The following is a 23,198-nucleotide window of genomic DNA, read 5'->3' as shown; positions in this document are numbered from 1 at the left end:
GGCTGCTGAGGAGCCGGGCGCTCTCAATTCTACTCAGCATGATGCATTAATAGGGAGCGCACGCACGCACACGCACACACACACACACACACACACACACACACACACACACACACACACACACACACACACACACACACACACACACACACACACACAGAGCAGTTTTGTATTACTACACAACTACACAAAATCTTGACTATTCCACGACCATGACTTTCTCTCCACGACCTAATTATCAAGTCTAACAGGCAAATCACAGCAGATTTTTCTGAAAGGGAAAAATTGTGACCAAAAACCTCTTCAGCTGAGGAGAATTATTATAATAGAATGTATAATAATAATAATGTATAATAGATTATTATAGTACTTATTTTTTTTACTTATCGTTTTGTGCTCTCGCTGTGAGAGGGAACGGAGAGAATTTGAGAGCATCAAACTAAGAAAGTTAGATTAACTGTGTTGCACCATCCAGACTCACATATATCGGGCTTTGATGCTTTGCCTGTCATCTATGCAGTGTTGTTGTTGTTGCTGTCTGTTGTGTCTGCATTACGTAATAAAACTGCATTATGTAATACATTTTCACCTCATGATGTAATAACACCGCATTTTGTAATAAAATTCTTGAACGCAATATATACTAAACTTTGCCACATTTTGTAATAAGTTGTTACATAATGCACCGCATTATAACAAAATGCGGGTGTTGCACTTTTTTATGAAAAGATGTAATAATTCAGTGCAATATGTGACAACTTCCTACAAAATGCGGCAAAGTTTATTACATATTGTGTTCAAGAATTTAATTTCAAAATGTGGCATTATTACATCATGAGATGAAAATGTATTACATTATTACATAATGTGGCGCTGCATGTCTTCTTTTTTTACGTAGCAATAGGCTGCAACACAAATTGGACAATAACGATTTACTTGACTTGACTGAAACCCTTTTCAGTCAAATAAATAACAATGCCCATAGAGCTTTCCTTGTCACAAAACTAACCACCTGTATCAACTGCTTGACCTATTATAGGTTTTTATTTATGCTAATTTGGGCCTGATCCTAACTCTCCTTTAAAGGGATACGCCAACATTTTCGTGTCTTGCCTTACTCCCGAGTCCATGACAAGCAGATAGACACCATCCTTTTGACTGTGCGTGCAGTAACAAGGGAGATACGCCACTAATTAGCTTAGCTCAAACGCTGGAAGTGTATAGGTAGTGTTAGCCTGCCTCCACCTAAAGTCATCAGAGAAACTCTTCAGCAACTCTAAACGGAAACCGGTGGGCCAATCTTCGTCTCAGAGCTGACAAAACTCTCCGGTAAGGCATCTTGAGTGGTCAAATGCCGGTAACGGGACGAGATCGGTCAAAACGGAGGGTTCAAGCAAAGACGGTTTATTTTGGTTCAAGCTAGCTACATCGAGGGTAGGTTAGCTTCCTATTTCAACATAAATTCTATCGTCATGGTTTTCTGTATGTAAAGGGCAACGGGTGTTTTATTTTGTGATAGTAACCGGAAGTGCGTTGGTCACAACGGCTAGCTTGAGTAGCGCTGAATTCGTCCGAACAAAATTGTAAACAGCTGGTATTTAGACAAATTAACGACACAGTGCTGATCTAAACGGCTACTTTCTCACCTAAAAATGTTTGAAATGTCGATAAAGTGATGTATTTACAGAGTTTAGAGCTAAAATGAAATCAGCTTCTGACTGCTGATTTCAGCTCGGGTAGGAGGCAGGCTAACACTACCTATGCACTTCCAGCGTTTGAGCTAAGCTAATTACAGGCGATACGGCTCTATCTCCCTTGTTACTGCACGCACAGTCGAAAGGATGGTGTCTATCTGCTTGTCATGGACTCGGGAGTGAGGCAAGACACGAACAATTCAAAGTTGGCGTATCCCTTTAAAGGGCCAGTGGGGGTTATTTGACGCAGAGTTGTATGATGTGCTTATCCAGTTGGTGTGTTACCTGGAGTAGGTCTGATATGACACAGTCCCAGTTTTGAGAAGCAGCCAGGCGTTCCAGCACAGAAGCAGAGTGATGCTGTGGATGGAGAAAGCAGAATAAAAAAAATATTATTATCATATTATTACACCTTAAAAAAAAAAAAAACAGCACCAGTGGAAGTGTTCACTATATTTTGAATATTTCCACTGCTTCATTCTTGATATATTACAAGACCAGGTAGCGAACACAGCGCTCATATTTTCAACATTATTGCCTGAGAACATGCAAGCAGGACTAAACACCATTATCATGCTAGCAGCTCTGTGATGCTCTACTTCAGCCTGGTGGGCTTTTAGATCCATGCTAACAGACTTACATGCTGTAATGCGTACCGTGTTCACCATCTTAGTGCAGCATGCTGACGCGCTAATATTTGCCAGGAAAAACCGCAAAGTAAAGCTGAGACTGATCAATTGTAAATCAATCACGCAGATATTTGATCAGTATTGGACAAATTTAGTTGTTTGTTTTTTTTGGGGGGGGGGGCAGCTGACTGTGCTGGATGAAAAGTAACTAAAGTTATTACAAGTCATCCATAGAGGCTTTTAAATGTCTGGACTGAATTTCTTGGATATCAGTTCAATGGTTGTTGAAATATTTCAGTCTGGTCCAAAGTGCTCTTGTGGCCGTGCTGTGTATCTCTCCATCTTTTCTCCTTTTGCCACACACAGATAAACAGACAAACAAAAAAAAATTATTAAAAAAAGTCATTTTTAGTCTATAGTATTTATTACAGCTGTGATGGCAGATTATCACTTCTTATTAAATATGTCATCTGTTGTTCAAGATTGAAAGTTAGCCTTTGTCAAATTCCTATTAATTACAAAATGCAATGTTAGAATTCAAAAGGGCCTTTTTTTCTCCTTCTTCTTCTCTTCCCCCGTTCTCCATCTCGTCGTTCACACACTGGCGCTCGTCCTCCCGTCTTGCCTGTCACATACTCTGTTTGTCAATCTGCCTCTGGCTGTCTACATCCCTGTCTGTCTGTCTGTCAGTCTGTCCCCCCCCCCCCCTCATTAACAGGGTTGTGTGTAGCGAGGCTCGGCGGACATTACATGCGCCATCTATTTGCCAGATGTTATTGCTTACACGGTGGCGATTTCATAAGGTGCTGTGACAATTTCATTAACTTGGGGGAAATCAGACTCTCTTTCCCAGAGAAGGAGAAAATGGAGAGGGAAAGAAGGGCTGGGAGGGAGGGAGGGAGTCGGAAACGCTGTTAGCGTTAGGATGGAGGAGGAATACATCACCAAGGAATTACTTTGGCACAATAGACACAGCAGAGCCATTCTCCTCTATTTTAATGAGATATTCTGGGCTGGTGCTACCTGCAGGTAAATGAAAATGCACCAGGATCCCCCACGCTGGATTTGTCACCGACAAGAACCTTGATCTGTAAGCAACGTGGCTCCTTTCTCCCACCTGCCTCTGTATGGTTTTAAATTGAAACACGTGTTGTGATATCAGACATTTCAGGAACACGCCGTGCTGCCAGAGAGTTTGGAGGGGGGAAAAAAAATGACCCATCTTGTTGTGAAGCTGCGCCGTCACATGCTTATACCGGTGGGTTTTCGTCGAAAGCAAGAAGACGAAGGGGTGATGGCCCTTTCCCTGATCACATTAGTCACGTATCGATCCTGCCCCCCCCCCCCCCCCCCCTTCGTCTGCCGGGTAAAGGTGAACACACAGGACGTAATCCTGTTAGCGGCTCTTTCCCAAACCACTCGTCCAGACGGAGAGGTAGCCTATCTATGATAAGAGCCTCTATCTGCTTACATCTCCAGTTTTCCCTGAAGAGCTGTTGCCTTCATTCAGCTTGGATCCAACTTTACAATATGCTGTTATTTTTATTCTGAGGCTCAAAAAGTGCAAAAACGAGTGTCTTAATCTATTTTTTATAAACACACACACACTGAGTTATGGACACTAGACGCTGCATATGCACGCATGCATATATAATCGTACATATAGACAGATCCTGACAGCAGGATGCGATTGCTGAAACAGATGAAGAGATAACGGGGATTCATCAAAAGCCACAACACTTTAAGTCAGCGGCCAGCGATGCATAATTCATCGCTGATCAAACCTGACAAGTTCTTATCTTCCTGTTTGTGGGTTGTTGTGTTTTTTTGTTGTTGTGGAACAATGCTGCGTCTTTCACGGCTGCATTGTCCCTGAATGCTGCGAGAGCGGAAGTCTAATTTCCATTTTCGCAGTCGGCCACATTAGCATACATTTCTCCACGCTGGGAGCAGGAGGGGAGGAGAGGGGGGTGGGGGTGCAACTGGGGTCCTCATCAGATAGGATTAAAGGAGGGAGTCCTCTGGAGCAGAACAGATTTAGGGGAGAGACAGGCAGAGAGGAGAGGAGGGGATAGAAGGATGGAGAGGAAGGGACAGAGAAAATAGCTGGACCATGAAACATGGAGTCTCTGACCTAGCACATGGGTCCACTGCAGTACATCTGAACTGAGTTATTAGATGGTATTTGAGCCTCTTAGTAAAAGTCACGTCTTTTCTGGCTTTGATTTTTTTTTTTTTTCTGTGCAGTTAAGATCAACACCTGAAAAAATCCATTCTCCCCCCACACAGGGTCACCTCATCACAACGGTTCACATCAGATCTCCGAGCTCAAAGTGACCGGGACGTGAGAAGTCTCCGCTCACGTGAGTTTACTACATAGTTGTTCTCGGTACAAAGTCGCGTCGTCCTTGCGAGGTACATTAGTGAGAATAATGGTGGCTTTGTTTTGCTGCGACAGAAAAAAAAAACCTGGATAGATGATTTAAGTTGTACCCATACAGAGCGAGCCTGCTGTCAGACGCAGATATTTTCTATAGCGTGCAAAGGCAATGTGCTGTACAGGAGCAGACAGATGACTTTTCACACGCAGGATGACTGACGTGATTGCTCGTAGTCACATAGGCTTGAACCAGGAGCCTCAAGATGAATAGCTCCAAATTTAAAAGGATAATTCAGTTTCAGTTTTTTTTTCTTTTTTTTTGGTGTCTGCGTTTTTTTTTCAGGTTATAGGTTATTTCCCCAGTTTCTGCCACTGTGTTCAGTCAAATTCTGCACTTTCCTCTAATCTACTGGGTCCAAGCGTCAGTCAAAATCAAAAAAAATGATTAAAACTTGTCCCTTCAAAAGACATTCATCTAGGGTCTTTTACTACAATATGGATTTAAAGTTTGTTGTGAGAGTCAAGAATAATTCAGGATCATAAAACACATCCAGAGTGTTTCTATTGTAGGAGAATGGCAGGGTCCAAGAGGCTTATCACATCATGTTCCTGGTTGGGCGTCAATAGGAGTGTGAGAGCAAGGTCACCATGACGTGTACTGCCGCCAAACCATTTAAGAACAACAGGAAAGCCAGAAAATATTGGGAAATACACCACACACACACACACACATATTGTTGAGCAGCCAACTTACATGGCCAAAGTACAAGATAAGTGAAATTGAACTGTCCTCCCCTTTTTCCTGTTGAGTAGGTTTGCCAAAAGGTCTGGTAGTAAACAGGATGAAACCTGTACACCCAATAGAGGGATTATTTGTTTACCACCACTGCGGATGCGTGCGCAACCTGACTGCAGAAAGAGCCGGTTGTCATGGATACCTCTTTGGATCTGGTGTAGTCAAAGCAGTGTTAGCTAGCGATGTTGTCAGCGTACTACAACATTTTGTCACCTACTGATGTAGTGTGTTTTGTGTTTTATACATAGACTGTAGGTTTTATTATGGCAAAAAAAACAAAAAAAAACGTCAGGATGGAGGATCGAATTTGTGCCGCGGTAATGGCAACTTGGCCACGGCACAAGCCATGGACACTGTGCATCCCAACCTACAGCTATTTAACAGACAGGAAAATACTCCTACACGATTACAAAACTTGGTGGCTGTGAGGACTGAGGTGCTGCCTGGTCAGAGATGAGGGAAGAGGACGGACATGTCTAAAGTCTGGAACAACTGCATCCCGACCGTGAACTGCACCTGCATGGCCCAGTATGTACCGGTAATTTAAAATATATCTTAACGTTAATTAATCTCAGCTTGCTTTCCATATAACCTCGTCTTCAGTCACTGTCGTTATTGTAGTAAACGTTTCACAACTCATTCTCTGCAGTTACATATACAGCCGTGCCTGTGGGCATTTAGCTTTATCACCATTCAAACCAACATGTCTAACACATTATATGGCTTGAAATTAATCACCAATGTACTATTCTCTCTCTCGTTTGCCTTGAAAGGGGGGTGAGTTGACGGTATTCTGTAAAATTAGCGCGTTTTGTTATTTTTATCAAAATGATTAGTACAACAGCACAATAAGACATGATCGCGGCTCTTGCTGCTCTCTTTCTGCAGGCGACATGCGCAGTAGAACGTCAGTGACGTAGACTGATGATCCCTCTATACACACACACAGCCTGGTTTTGGTATAAAAAGGCTCTGTAATGTTGGAAGATATCTCGGACTACGTTGGTTACAGGGCCGTTTGGAATAAAGAGATTCCTCATCTGACTCCTGTGTCTCAACCAACTGATTCCTCTTTTGATCCACCTCTTTCTGCCACAACACTGTTCTTTGTATTTGCTCCTGAAATGACTCAAAACACAACCCACCGAGCATGAATACATCTCCACTTCAACCATTGTATTGTATAAATGTTTTATATATGTTAACGGTTATTTATTTATCATATTCATCATTAATTCATAATGTTTTCCCGGCTAAACCAATAACTATTTTAAAAATATATAACTTCCATCGCATTGGAAAGTCAGCCACGGCCATTAGATGAAGTTTGATATCATTCTCCAGTTCTGCAGTAATGTCTTCTGGGACTTTCTTCTTGATTTACTTAAGGCAGTGGATCATTTTAGCAGTCAGGCCCTGGACTGAACCTGACCTCCAGACACAATCTGCAAGTGAAGGAGAGCTCATAGGTGCAGTTGAGCTGTGGGCTTTCTGGGATATCACTGAGCTCATGAAGGAATGGTAATGCTGTGGTGTTTATGCCATTACACTGACTCGCACTGGATAAAACGAAAACATTTCGGTGCAGTTATGTCATTAGGGCAGTATAAGAGTGAAAAGAAAACTTGACACGCAGGTGTAGCAGCTGAGGGCGCAGCAGGGAGAGGAGAGGATGATAGAAGTCTGCAACAAAAAAACAGCCAAAGATTCACTGTAGTGCTGTTTCCTCTGTTTCCTGGATATAAAACAACAACAAAACGCAGCTTTTAACTTTCTGCTCCTATGTGATAAATACACTACAGGTATTTTTTTTTCTAATATATAATTCCTTTAGTCCTTACTGGTAGCAAAAAAAAGCACCATTTCCAGTCTGTACCTGTGCTCAGGTCAAACTTCACATCACCACTAGTGCTGAATCTTTCATTGGACATGAGACGCTCGGTGTGAAAAACACAACTGTGAATTTCTGCCGCGCATTCAACGCAGTTTCTTCCCACAGTGGCGTCAACAAAGACTGAAAAGACGAAAAGATACAAATGGATGACTGATCGCCGAAGCCTTTGAGTTGGCTGTAATGACGGTGAAAAACCCGCAACAAGCAGAGAGAGCTGGTTGGGAAATCCAAAGCTTCGTATTGAACGTCCTTGCAAAGACGATTGGATGATACTCGATAGTTCTTTTCACATGGAACAAATGTAGAGTGTGCAGAGTGCTACAGGGTTGAATTGGCCTCCATTTTACCCTGCGTTTCAAAAGATTTCTATATTTACAGAATGATGTTGTCCATTTCATCTCCAACCACCAACCATCTTGCAAAGAAAAGAAAAAATGTTTTAAGTGAAGAAATAAAGAATCAGTGTTTTTTTTCTTTCTATATGGCCATATGATGGAGAGACTGATATTTTGTTTATTGTGCAAAAGCAAATGCACAGCAGGCACTCGTCCTACAGCCCGCTGGTTTGAGTGATGAATATTGTATAATGTTCTATGCAGTGATTCATTGCTGTATTTATGAGGTCAGCCATTACAACACATGAACTGAACGGTGTCATGTGGCTGTACATGCCGCCCCGCTTCGGCACATTCATGACTTCTGTCCTGTCTGTCCTAACCTTCATCACTCATCAGTGCACGTCCAGGCTCCCTCTCTCTCTCTCCCTCTCTGTCCTAAGAGCTCACAGACAGCCATCCATGATTAATTCACCATCCCATTCCTCTGCTCGAACTGGATAAGTTGAGCACATTAATTATGGACTTGTGCGTGTGTGTGTGTGTACGGGGGACGAGTGTGTTTTTTTGTTTGACATACCTCAATTGGACAAGGCTATCAGAAAACGTTCATTTTCATAGAGGTGTGAGTGTGTGAGAGTGGTGTGAAGAATTTTTATTGAAAAATTATTGATGCAACTGTAATCCTGGTTCTGAAGGATTCCTCAGTGCAGCCTCATCTTTTTTTTCTCAACGAGGAGAAAAAAAACATGGTATTCACTTTATGAATAATGTAAAAAAAAAAAAAAAAATTTGTAACAGAGCCCACTTCAGAGCGACACACTCAAAGTTTCAACTCTGGATGATTTGGTGACACCGGCAGCCCATGTGGTTTAATGCAGACTTCTGGTGGCTAAAAAACAAACTGTCATTTAATACGGATGCTAGTCAATAATTGGCCTTTTCACATCCATCTATGTGCAACCGTCGTCTCTGATTTTATGCTGCACACAGCTTGAGTTAGTGAACAGCAGGATCACACTGAGAAGAGTTGGTTACCATGGCTGAGAAGTTGCCTGTCGCCTGCAGCTCTCACGCCAACAACTCCTCCTTACGTACAGCGAGCAAACTAACTCTACTTGATGGAGCAAGAAAAATTGTCCAGATATACTGGGAGAGATGTAAAGTGATGAGAGGAGGGAGACGACAGGCAGATTTTTTTTTTAGCATCACTTGTGATTTTTCCCTCTGGAGTTTAAGAAAAGTTTTAATCACTTCCTCGGCTTGAATGATTGTTTTTTTTGGCTGGACTGCAACAGCACTGCCAACCCCACACTGGTGAATGTCCCTGTCTGACTGACTGATCATTTTTCCACCATTAGTCAGCAAAATGTCCTATTAGGGGGGTGTTTACAGCTGCAGTGTTGAGAAGAGCTGGTTTCTCAGTTGCTCTGGAACGGCAGGGAAGAAGGAGAGCACTTCCACTACACTGAGCCCTGCCTCCTGCCACTACTTCCATTATATGCAACTTTATAGGGAATGGGCGCCGCGTTGCATTCTGGGAGGTGTCGGCCATGTTGATGGCTACGTGAATGGTAACCAAGGGTAACAAGGAGTAGTTGATATCATGTCAGCACAGCAACAAAAGCCCTGTTAAGAAATAAAGGGCTTCTGTCCACTGAGGCACGGGGGTTACAGGTAACAGGCTGGGTTTGTATCAACACGTATACACTAGGTTTTGACTTAATCTTGTTATTTACTGTCAGGATGACAAAATTATCTCACAATCTACCTAGCAACTAGCTGTTAGCAAGTTTAGATTTGCAGATTTTAATCTATAACATGATACAACCTCATTTCTAGGGATGTCCAATATTGGAAATTTGCGGATATCCGATACGCCGATGTTGTCCAGCACCTTAATTTCCGATTTCTGATAATAACCGATATTGATATGCAGGTTTTTTTTTACCCTCAAAACTAATTATTAACATATCTCCTGTCAGGAATTAACACATTACTGTATGCCTACTTTTATTGTAACGTCCCACTAGATGAATTGCACAAATTAATGTTGTTTATTTGTTAACACACACACACAGAAACGCACACAGACGGAAAGAAAGACAGACAGACCAACACACGCACACAAAGCACTCTGACTGACGGACGTAGATGACCATTTAGTAGCAGTTAATATGCTAAATCGACTTGGAGCCCTGGCATTTATAAGAACCAGGCGCGTATTTGCAACAGGCTACAATTTATTTTAGCAATGAGCAGCACCAGACCATCATGCAAAGAACAAGGTGGTCACCATAGGACCACTGGAACAAAACTACTCCCAACATCGTCGACATCAAACAATAAATACAAAGACTGTGTTACCGCGACACAGGGAGCTGATCAGATCAGTGTTATGAACGATAGCGGGAGGGGGGGTCGATCGCGGTAATTTCAACATAGCGCATTTATCTATTTGTCTTTGTCTATTAGTAGTCCAGCGCGACCTATCCCGCTGGCGCACCTGTGTTTGTGTGTCTGTGTGTGTGTGTGCGCCTGCATGCGAGAGAGAGCGAGAGGAGGGGCTGACTGACAGAAGAGGTGAGAGCTGGTGATACGCTGTTAAAAAAAACTTTTTTTTCTGTGCAAGGCAGGCTATGGTAAACACTTAATCGCCCCGGCGTTTATTTTGTCAAATGAGCTCGGACCCCGGCGGCTATTAGAGCACAGGCGCGTATTTGCACGCGGGTGACTATTTGGTCATCTACGGTAGAATAGAAGATACTGCAGTCAAACTGGGGTTACGTTATGCATCCCCTAGATGGAGCTGAGTATGAATCATCCAATTAACCAATTGATCCATATATAAGGCGCTCCGTATTATAAGGCGCACTGTCGTTTTTTGAGAAAATTAAAGGCTTTTAAGTGTGCCTTATAGTGCGGAAAATACGGTACATACGTTATGCGTTGTACTGCAGCGCACGCTGATTGACGTGAATGGGGGTGCATTGCTACAACATGTGTGATGGCGACAATCTGAGCAGAGCTGGATTATGTGGAAATCGGAATGACACGTACAGTAACAGCCAATCATCTAACAGACACGTGTGCTCTCTGCCTGGCTCATTGAAGCAACCTATCGTATCACTGGACGCTACGAGTGACAGGCAAACAGCCAGTCATGATGATATGGACAGATATTATATTTTTATGCTAATATTGGGCCGATATTATCGGTCAGCCAATATTATCGGACATCCCTACTCATTTCATATAAGAAGTGTGGGGGCGAGTGTGCAGGAATCCATGCAGTGTGAGTGGTTTTTGAAATGATCAATAGCTCACAGAGTTAGGACATCTTTAATGAGAAACACTGAAACGTGATTTCAATGTCAATCTGCTGCAGTACAGACCCAGTTCATAAGACTACAGATATAATGACATTCCTTCCACATGTGGGCCATAGGTTTTTATCACCATTATGAAACCTTATTTGAAAATAGATGATGATCTAACCAAACAGAAACAGATTGGTCAGTCACTCCCTGTGTCCGAAATGTCTCCTGGAAGTTAGTCACGCTAAAGGGCGTTTTTTTGTTCGAAAAGTTGACTTGAGCGATGAGTAGTTTCACTTTGGTTTTTAACTTTCACAACGCCTTGCGACGTTTGACTCAGATGTTTGCTGCAGTACTTCACAGCTCTGCAGCCCACTGTGTTGAGGAGACAGTGGTGTTGGGTCTTGCAGCAATTCAAACTCTGTGTAACGCACCAGAGACTGAACACGCAGAGCCACAGCCAAAACCAAAGCTGATCAAAGGCTTATTTGCCAGTAAGTCAGGGTGCTGAGACTCATCAACCAGCATGGCTTCAATTCACTTGTGGACTTGTTCTACATCTGTTGTGTCTTAAAAGACAAAATCAGAGGTTTTGATCAGATGAAAAGTCATAGTTGTACAAACATGAATTCTGATTTATCACTTTTTTTCTTCTTCTTCTTTTTTTTTTAAAATAACCAATCGTGATGCAAATATTCCAATTTTAAAAGCCAAAGACATACAAACATGTTTGCTTCCACCAAGCTGGCCCATCATTTGAATAAAAGTCACATTCTAAAAAAAATGTCAATGACAAATTTGTCATGTTAATTAAATTGTGGAAGTCACAGATGGAGTAGGATGCCTTCATCACATCTGTTTTGTTTTATCATTGTTGTTGCAGCTGTGGTAGTATTATTTGATCTTAATTAAAACTTGGAATCTGTGTAGTCAACAGCCAGAGTTTTAAAATTTAGATTCACTTAAAAATATCTGAAAATCACTCAGGCACAGTTCAACAGGCAAAGTTCTTGCAGTCACATCTAAAATCTCTTCTCCTAATGCATTCAACAGGCCGCTGCTTTTCATATTGCACACATTTTCAAGACAACTACAGTATATACACATTGTACTGTACATTGTCCTTCTGTATTGTCTGTAACTGTTCGGTATGCAGAACATGAGCTTCAAAGTGATCGTGACCTTGTTGGAATTGAAAGGATCTGCATTTTACTGCGCAGTAAGTGAATTTCTGGCGCACAAAAAAAGAATGGCATGGACGATTTGAGACAGTATAACACACCGTGAAGCTGTAATAGTGTGTCGCACCCACAAACCACAAGACTTGCCCTGTAGCCAAGGACTCTCCATCTTTGCCAGGTGAGATAATCCCATGGCGGGGATTCATCAGATGGAAGACGACAAGACTTCACTCCGTCTGTCCTGCGCGGTATCACTAACCGGCTGCCTCTGTTCCACCCTCTACCCCGGGGGGCAAGAGACTATGTTCAACTTTTAAGTCAACTCCGCTCTTGTGAAGGGATCTGAATTAACGCTGCGTTGTGGGGAGCCAGGTATATGGATCTGAGTGGGGATTTATGATGAGTACAGCAACGCAGAGAAGTTCTCAGTACGGGAGCTCCACACAGGACGGTGAAAACTTCTTCCTTAATGCATCAGCTCTGAGAAACAGGCCACAGATTGCAGTCATATGGTGCTGGCGCAGTAAGCGAGGCTCCGTCTTGGTGGGGGAGTTTAGGTTTAGTGACCACTACTTTTAATGCAGTGACAGCAGCAATATAATGAGTCCTGAAGATTCGCTGATTCCTCTTTATGCGCCCCTCACAGGATATCACCAAAACTCTCGCTGCTCATTATCCACGTGGCTGGATATAAAATTCTCAACGTTGATATGAGTTTTAAGGTGTGTTTGAACATACACAGAAATGCATATGCACACGCACACACACGGACACACACTCGCTCGCACGCAAATAGACCTCATTCCTCTACCCACTCTTTTCCATCTTATATATTTCCAGCATGACCGGGCTTACCGCATTCCCCTACAGAGCCCTTCTCCAAACTTGCCGAGTGCTTGAGCAAACACTGTGTACTGGGCCAATTAAAACTCCTGTGGCGTGGGCGAGGGGGTAATGGCAGCATGGGATGGATAGATGGGGCATAACGACCCATTTGGGTAATGACCATGTTTTCCCTTTCTCTCCTCCTCCTCCTCCCTCTTTTATATCATATACATATACACACATACTGGCACACAAACACTCTCTTCTCCCCTATTTTGTATTTCCGTCTCTCCTCCTCCTCCTTCTCACTCCTTCCCTCTCCCTCTCTCCATGCAGATTGTCTGTCACTCGCTCAGTGCTCCTGGGAACAGCTAATTGCACCTCTTGCACTCCTCCCCCCCGCCCCCCCAGTGTGATAGGATGCCGATTGTGGTGGGTACTCACTTTAAGCGATCAATGGCGAGAGTTGCTAAACAGCTCCGCGTGGAGCCGACCGGCTGGACGGCGCCCTGTGGTCGATGCTAGGCGCTTTCTGCTGCCCTGTTGTTAATGCATTTTCCAAAGGGATTTTTCGCACGTGTAACAGGAGCAGCGCATCAGCATCATCATCTTCGGCCTAAGTGTGCATGTACTGTAGCCTTTTGAAATAATATCCTCCCTTGTGGGGATAAAAATATCTTAAAGGGATAGTTCAGCTTTGTTGTTTGTTCAGTTTGAAGTGGGGTTGTATGAGGTTCAAATGGCCATTAAGTATATTATCCGCAGTAAAAATGTCTCTGCTCCCCCTCAGAGAGAAACACCGGCACATCGCGCTGCACCGAGACATGGGCAGTACACTGTTGTGAATGGGGCAGTGGTTCCCAAGATTTTTTTTTGACATCACAAACTTCCGGTGACCCTGCACTGTCAATCAAGATGTGCTATTTGAGATATTATATGCTGCATTTTATTTGAACTCAATTTATATTTGAGAAAGTGAAAGTATAGAATACAGTTGGTTAAGATTGTGCGTGGTGCTTTTAATCATAATTTTAAAAAGAATAATAATTAGTTAAAAAACTATATTTTTATCAGTAATTTTAAAAAGAATAATAATTAGTTAAAAAACTATATTTTTATCAGTAATTTTTTATTTTTATTATCAAATACTAGACATTTCAGGCGACCGCATTTGAATTCCAAGCGACCCCACGTGGGGTCCCAACCCCAAGGTTGAAAAACACTGGCCTACAAGAAGTCCCGTCTCAAAATAATACACCAGTTCAAGAGTACAATCTAAAGTAAAAATCTACAATGCATCAGCTGGAAAAAAGTTTATTTTACCTGGAACTAACCAACTCACTCAGTACTCCTCCACACAGGCAGGCTCTGCAACGCGCTGTATCACTCTACTGTTCAGCTGTTTGGATAAGCGGTATTTGGAAGAGGTATTGAGTGAGTTGGTAAGTTCCAGATAAACATTTTTTTTCGACCAGCTGATGCATTATATATTTTTACTTTATATCGTACTCTTGAACTGGTGTATTGTTTTGAGACAGGACTTCTCAGAGGCAGCAAATATATGCTGATTAATCGTACCTCATTGACATAACAGTGTACTGCCTGTGTCTCTGTGCAGCGCGATGCACCAATGTTTCTCAGTGGGGGGGAGCAGAGACCTTTCTACTGCAGATATTATACTTAATGGACATTTGTAGTTCATACAACCCAATACAATACAACTTCAAAAAAGCTGAACTACCCCTTTAAGTGGAAAAGGATTGAATTGAGCTGAAAGTATGAATCGAAGACACGTCGAGCCAAAGGGATAAACAAACATGCGTTTTTTTGTTTTGTTTTTTTTCCCCACAGTGTGCAAGACACTAAAGGTGAAAGTTCAAACCTCTTCACTCGTATAAAAGGATGCTGTCTTCTCTCATGTGTCGCTGTCAGGTGTCATCACGGTTCCAGTCGACAGTGCTGCGGCGCACTTCAGAATAAAGAGTGACTCGGCATAAAGGAATAATGACAGAATGTGACAAATAATCACTCACAACCTGTCAGTCATCCACGCCCAGGGGCTGTTTGTTGTGACACAAATAGCAGCAGCAAACTTAGTCACAGGGAGGATGACATTTGCAAAGGTTCGGGGGGGTTACGTCCTCAGTATGCAAGGAGCTGTTTTTTATTCAACAGTCTGCTCCACCAGCTCTCCATTGTGTATTAACAAATGGTGGAGTACTCTCTCGCAGGATCCGGGCCACGTTGGCTGGGATAAAAAAACAAAAAAACAAAGCAGCAGATTGGTGATAATGATGTCTTGTTATCATTTATCTGCTGTCCAATAAGCAGACGATTTCAGCTGAATGCAAACAAACACTGCCGATGAATACATTCACTGTTGCAACAGTGCGGTCTGTGTGTATCCTTCTTGTCTTTATTTTGGCAAAAAATTTCTGCATCCAGACTCCTCCTGGCGCATCGCTGAGGCAGAGAAGATCTTTTTTTGCAGAGTCAAACACACAGCATGTTGAGAAAGAGACGTCAAGAGTCATCTGCTCATGTGATTGGGGAGTACTACCCCAGAGGTTGGATGTGAATGATAAAGAAGGAAGTGAGGGAGGGAGAGAAGGGATGATGTCTAGTGAAAAGATGTAAGATGGCAAAAAAAACTAAACAAATATGTTTTAGTGAGTGATTTGCTGCCATCATTATTTCTTTAGAAAGACAAAGCACAGGGAAGACATGCTCCTCCATCTCTCTCATTGTTCTCTCTGTCCCTGTGATCCTACTGTAAAAAACTGACATTATCAATGCCTAATTACATTTCACGTTTCTCATCAGTTTCAAATCTAATCAAGTAGAAAATTAGTATTTCAAAATCATATTTTCTGAGCAATATTCAACTTAATTTGTGTCTGCTAATGAGAGAGGCGTATAGTAGATACACTAGACAGGCTGATGTACTCTTTAATTATCCCCTGCTTGCCTTCTCTACACTTTACACAGGACCTTTTCACTGGCTGCTTCATTTTGACCTATATGTATTTATACATATTGATGATTAGTGAAAGATATGGCCTGTCTTAGATCATTAATAATAATAATAACACTGACACTAATTGGTATGTCATTTGTAAACACAGTTAAAAATGTTAAACTCTGAATTGATGAGCTCGTATAAACCGTTGCCCATAAAGTTGTAATAAAATATTTTTTTAACCTCTTCTGATGAAATGATTGTGACAATGTGATTTATTCTTGATAGATTAAGTGTGTATCTTCTCAAAACTTTATTGATCAATCTTTTCCAAACATATCACTGTGAAGATTAAACCACAATTAACCTTTATAATAGAAATAAAAAGAGGAATGTCTCTGAAAACAAAATTATTCCATCTGTATGGGCAACAGTGTGTAATAAAACACCTGTTAACACACACACTAAATGTCTAATCATTGTATGTAAAGTGCAACAAAATCATTTCCTTACACTTTAAAATGAACCACTGACATCTAAAATAAAAAAAATAAAAAATAAAAAACTGCTGAACTGATACAATATACTTGATGTATAAATGCTGAACACAGCATTTATTAAGGATGAAAATACAATAATTAAACACATCATAGATGATCTTATTAATCCAGGGTTAAAGATGTTCAACTATGTTTATAAATGACATACCAATTGTATCAATCAGTGCAGAAAGAATGCGTTATATATAATGAATAAAGTATAACTAATGCTTAACAGTATGTGGTTATCATTTCAAGTGTTTCTCTGGCTTACCATACACAGGTCAGTCATAACATTAAAACAGCTGAGTGGTTTTAATGTTATGGCTGATTCGTGTTCTATTCATCAGTCTGAGGGCTGTAGTCTTTTTCTAAAGAAAAAAAAAACAGATTAGAGCAGTGCTGCTTGTGTTGTTTTCTCCACAGACTTGAGTCCCTTTGGTTGAACTGAATCCCCTTGAAACAAAAACAAAGAAAAGGTTGTAAAGTAACCGGTTGCACCCAGTGAATGGTCTTTTGACTTTGTTGGATCAAGTCATGTGGACTTAATCACCTCTATTCTCAGCAGACTGACAAATGTTAACAATTAATGAATCTGTACAGATAAAGGGCACAGGGACAGACCTGTCGCATCATTAGCAGGCCGGCTATAATCAAGACGTGGTCGCATGATGCATGCGTACTGAATGCAGATGGAGCCGAGCGTTCAGGCAGTTAGATCAAACTCCTCCTCATCCTTTAATGATAGCAACAATTTGGCTGCAGGCGCATGGGGTTCAAGGAAATAGTGATGTGCAAACTATGAATATATAGCAAGAGGGCAGCAGGGTGCCGCGGAGCCATTAACCTAAGTACGCTGGATCAAGCTCCCGAGTTTGTAAGCATCCATCCAGCTGAGGTGTGAGCTATTATGTTTTTTAGCTTTTTTATTATAACAGAGTTTGAAAGGAAAAGGAAAAGTTGGGGCTTCTTTTTACAGTTGTCTCCATTAGATTTAGATCTTTGAGCCAAGATAACACTGTACACGGTAAAGCAATAGAAACCACCTATACCCAATCAGCTGGATGGGAACTAGGATCAGCATTTCATAAAATGAGGTCTATCAGGGAAATGGTCAGAACTAAGTCATATTGTATACACTCTTTTATTAAGAGGTAGAAAAACAAAGATGAGCATGCTCAAATATTCTAAAGTTCAGCTGACAGAGTTGAATTGGTAACTGATGGTTTGGTATGAAGTAACTGTGAAAATGTGACTAAACTATGTTTATCTTCCAGGCACAGTGAACAATGGCGACGGAAGTGGAACGGGGTTTTTTTGGAGTTCGAGCTGATCGATGTTGAACAACAAATGCTTTTATGGCGGATGTTGATTTGCAGAGATGTACACACACTGGGTCTCATTCATGAAACGTGAGTAAATATGTGTGTAGATTTGCACATAAAAGCTCTCTCTACTAAAACTCTACTCCGGATTCATGAACGGTGCGGGAAACTCAGATTTGATCGTAAACACGTGTGTAACTTCATGAATGCTCACCCATCGTAAACTAACAACACGCCCCCGGTGATCAGCAATTAGCATAGATCTCCATACATGAATAGCCATATAAGGAGATCCTGACCACCATATTAGGAGGTAGGTGCATCCCGCTCACCTGTGGCCATGACGCAAACGAGGAAAGAGGGAGAGAGAGAAAAAAAGAGAGATCACGGATCGAAGTCATTTTGGGTGAAGTGGAGTCCAGAAAAAATATTAAATTCTCTTCTGTTAGTGGTGGTGTGACTGGGACAGAGGTCAAAGGCGTGGAGGGAAGAAACAGATTTAGTGAATTAAGTAAGCCTATCCTTGGTTGATTAAAGAACCGTTTAAGAAGTAAAGCCAGAATAGTTCGATATGAAACTTAAAAAAAAGAAAGAAAAAAAAAACACAACTTCAGAGCTACAGCAGCGACGGGAGGAGGAGGCTCTTCACAGCCTCAATTTTCAATTTATTTTTAAAATGGGACAATGCGAGTTCATGGACGAAAACAATCGTAAGCACGCCGGATTGTAGCCACAGGCTAATTTACATCCGCTGTCCCATACATACTTTAGATGTTCCCTGGTACAAATAAAAAAAAATAAAAATAAAAAAAAAAAATCCGATCCGATCCCTAAAACGTCTCTCTCTCCAAATATTTCGAATTGTTTGTCATGTTTAAATTACGTGTTTCAAAGGCATCGGCGTATTTTGAACATGAGAGAGAGTAATACGGATTAAAATTGTAATTTTCAACAGTGACAAGCAGTATTTATTTGCATTCCTACATTTACACAAGCGCTACACACAGTCCGGAGCAGGTGTAGATTTTGTGAGTAGCTACGAAAAAATCAGCACTACTAAAAGATTGATGAATGCGGAAATCCACGTAAATTTGCGCTGCTCAGGGTTTACACGCAAATCCGTGCTGCTCACGTTTCATGAATGAGACCCACTGAGTGAGTCGAGACGGCCACATCGGGAAAACTAATTTTCCGACGTTCTGAGTGGATCAGCCCTTGCAGTCTACGTTGCATCGGCACGTATAGTTAGAATTTTCTGGAGGTGCACGTCAGGCGACGGCATAGGGGACTGTGTCGCTGTCGGGTACGCTGTCGACTTGACACAGAAGAATCAATCAGGGTTAAGGTTGAAGGTGCCTGAGATAAATGTTATTATTGTCATGTTGTTATAGCGGTTGATGCTTTCATTTCATGACTATAACATAATTAACATTATTCTTAAAAAAAAAACAGGAACTGTGACTTTTCACCTGTTAAAACCTGCATGATCATGCATATCTGTAGCTGCCTATGATTTCCAGTATGAACTACTCACTCAAACAAAGACATTAGCCCAGTTTCCACTAAGGAACTTTACAGGAACGTCCTCTCACTCGGCCCTTTCAATTGTGGCGTAGTCATCTGTCCACTTCTCATTCATCTTGCTCTTCTTGTTGTTTTTTTCCAGCCATGTAGCTGCTTTCTACTAATCCTCCCCTTCTGCTGAGTTTGAAAAATGATGTTTATTTTAGTGCTTTCTGTTGGAATCACTGATTATACCCAATCAGCACCAAGTAAACCTCAAGCCCCACCCGGTAGTTATTCAGGGCCGCTGGGAGTGCGTACTGTACCCAGAGGCAGGGACTCGTTTATCCGTGGTAAAGGTTTTGGGAGATCGTCCTTCTCGGGGCGGTTGCTGCTATGGGGACATGCACCAATGGCCCGGGCCCCTGTAAAATGACCCCCAAGTTCCTGCAGTGGAAACAGGGCTATTAGTGGAGCCTCTCCAAAAGGTCCTTGTCCATTAATGAGCAGAACAACCAAATGCATGTAAGTGCTCTCTGTGCCCTTTCAACAGTACAAATAAGCTAAATGTGCAGATCCTGAGCGGTCACCTTGTGAGGGTTTGCTGATGTGGAAGTTCGTATCCTTGTTAACAGGTACAAGTCTTGCATATAATTTGGCTTCTTGCAGACACAGTCACACACTGTCAAACTAAAAAAAAAAAAAAAAAAAAACACCTGATTTTCCCACTTCTGAAACTGGTCCTCTGGGTGTTTGCCTTTGTCTGTCCTTCAGCTAAAGCATCAGTCATGCTCAAGAGGAGAGCAGAATTTAACATTTCAAGACCTGACCTGAGAATTAGGATATTTCTTTAGCAAGTAATCAGTCTGGATTGTACTTTAGGATCATAAATACCCAACAGCCCACGTGTCACCACAGTTTTAGTGTGAAGGCAGGTGATTCAGGCCAGATGTAATTTCAAGCCACTCGGTCCTCTCCTGTTAATTAGATAATGCTTCACTTCTGCTGGCATCACACACTTGATGAACGCAGTCCTGGGAGATTACTTCTCCAGAGCAGCTGACAGGCTGGATTACCTAGACAAATTAATGGCTCTATAATTTGATTTTCCCGGGATTGCAACGTCTAAGCGACTCCAGCAGAGAGGAACGGTCTGAATCAGCCCTGCTGTGTGGTGACATTAGCTAATCACATCTGCATGCTAAAGAGACCGCTGGGCCACGGGGAAAACAAAAGGGCTCCGCAGAGGTAGAGAACCGGGAACGATTTTTCTTGGGGATCCGATCCGCGGGGAGAAGCGGCAGGGTTCTCGGCTCAGAGGCTCGGGCTCAGGGTTCAACCAGACAAGGGCTGCACTGAAGGATGTAAGAGGACAAGGTAAGAGGCAAATCTCTTACAAATGGAAACAGCACAATGCACTCTAGGTGGCCACTTGTCCCCGTCAGAGTGCCTGTTGCGCCTGAGATCAGCCTCCAAACACTTGTCAGGTGTTTCTGTCAATAGCCATCGACTCCATTAGGAGCCCATGTATGTGCGCACAATGCAGAGTACACACAAGTGAGCAAATCTTCAGCTGAAGTGACACCTCCTCTCTGGCATGCAGCGCTCGATTCAAGCTATTCTCCTTTACACACCACCAGGATTATTATATTGGACTGAGACTAAGACTGGCAGTGAAAAAATAATTTAGTAAACTGAAATGAGAACGATAATTAAATACAAACTACAATGAGCAATGCAAAACTAACTAAAACTAAAGTTCAGTCAGATAACATCAGCTTAGTTGTAGTTTTCTTAGAGATGTCTAAAGCTGCAGGAAGAAAACGTCACAGCTCAACATGGGATGACTTGGAGTACGACCCAGATAAGAGTAAATGTAACGTGATGAGGAGTGATGGAAACATTTATGGGATGCAACTAAAAGGGAAAAATCCCACAAATGTGGAAGTTCATTTTCAGAGGACTGACAGATAGGCTTTCTCATAAAACCTGAAAAACTAAAACTAAATAAAAACTTGTCAACTCCTCAAATTAAAAACTAAATTAAAACTGCTTCATCATTTGTTGAACAAACTAAAATTAAACTGAAATTAAAAAAGGAAACTGAAAAAAAAAAAAAAAAACTAATGAAAATGTTGTTGTTTTTACAACACGTTATTGTATCGCTTTCAAAAGAAATTGAAGCCTGAGCTTCACAAAATAAAAGCCACATACATGCACATCCAACTTTGTGCAATTGCAAGCCTATGAAAACAATGACATAATAAAGAACTTATATTGCGTTTTGCTGGTTCACAGTGCTAATAAAAGTTGTAATGGCAGCTTTACCACTTGCACAAGTCCCAATGGCATGTAATTAAACTGTCTCATCAGGGAACCCTAGGCCTAATGAGCCTCTCACATTTCAACAAGTAAACTGCTGCTGCGGAACAGTTGTGGGCTCAGGCAACCGTTCTCAATCCATTCTCCGGGGTAATTCTCTCTGAATGAAAGTTTTGCAATTTACTTGCAAATAATTTGGCTTCGACAAAGCCCAATTCATTTCTTTGTGCACAAGAGTGTGTGTTCTGTATGACTGACAGCCGGGGCTCCCGGTGACTGACGCTGAGTGACAGCCAATCAGGTAGGCAGCTCTGCCTGTCCAGGAAGTCCCATCTGTGCTGACAGTGCAGATTCGATCGGCTCACGCACAGGGTTGGTTTGCACACCGCCCACATACCGATGCACTCAGAGACGATGGCACATCAACACCTATGAGCAACTAGCCTCGCAAAGTGTGTATGTTTCTTATGTAACAGCAGCAACAACAACAACAGTAGTATCACGTGGAAGCATTTAGTCTGACCAGTCTCTGCGAAGTGTGAAATAAAACACTTTTATTCCCATGGCAACGCAAGATCGTTTGGATGTGAAGGGGTTATAGTCATGTCTGTGAACACGGTGCTGTATGTGTTATTATACAAGCTTAACATTTTCAGAGTTTGGCCTATGAGGGACTACTTCCCAAAATTCATATAGCTCCTCTTTGTTCTTCTTTGGCTCATGTGTATTCATGTCTAATTAAATGCAAATGGCTTCTTCTAGTAACATTCTTCATGTGTGCACTCTACGCATTAAAAGATAACTCATTGTACCTTATCTTTTTTTCTTCTAAATAACCAGTGTTTACAAGGCGAGTACTGGATTCAAACGTTATAAAAGACTAGCCCTTAAAGGGATAGTTCAAAATTTTGGCATATTCGACCATTGCCATAATCCCTATAGTTTTAGGAGTAGGTTTGTTACCTTTAATTGTTGGTGCATGGTCTTTTTGGTAACACTTTATAATAACTATCCGTTATAACTAGTTAATAGATCATTAGTAAACTGTTAATTAATGAGTTATTAATGACTTGTTAAGTGTTTGTAAACAGTTTGTTAAGGATTTATAACGGTGCCTTATAGATAGTTAATAGATCATTAATAAACTGTTAGTAAATCAGTTATAAATGACTTGTTAAATAACAGTTAACAATTTGTTAAGGATTTATAACTGTGCCTTATAGATATCCAATAGATAACTTACAAGCTGTTAGTTAATGAGTTATAAATGACTTGTTAACTGTATGTTAATGATTTATAACTACACCTTATAAATTAGTAATAGATCATGAACAAGCTATTAGTGAATTACTTACTAATGACTTGTTAAGTATCAGTTAATATTTTATGTATGTTATTGGGACGTTATTCTAAAGTTGCAACTATTCCTCATGTATTAACTGTTAGTAAATGAGGAATAGTTGCAACTTTAGAATAACGTCCCAATAACATACATAAGC

This window comes from Trachurus trachurus, assembly GCF_905171665.1.
Source record: "Trachurus trachurus genome assembly, chromosome: 24".
NCBI lineage: Eukaryota > Metazoa > Chordata > Actinopteri > Carangiformes > Carangidae > Trachurus > Trachurus trachurus.
The sequence above is the reverse complement of the archived record's forward strand: the minus strand, read 5'-3'. Positions refer to the sequence as shown.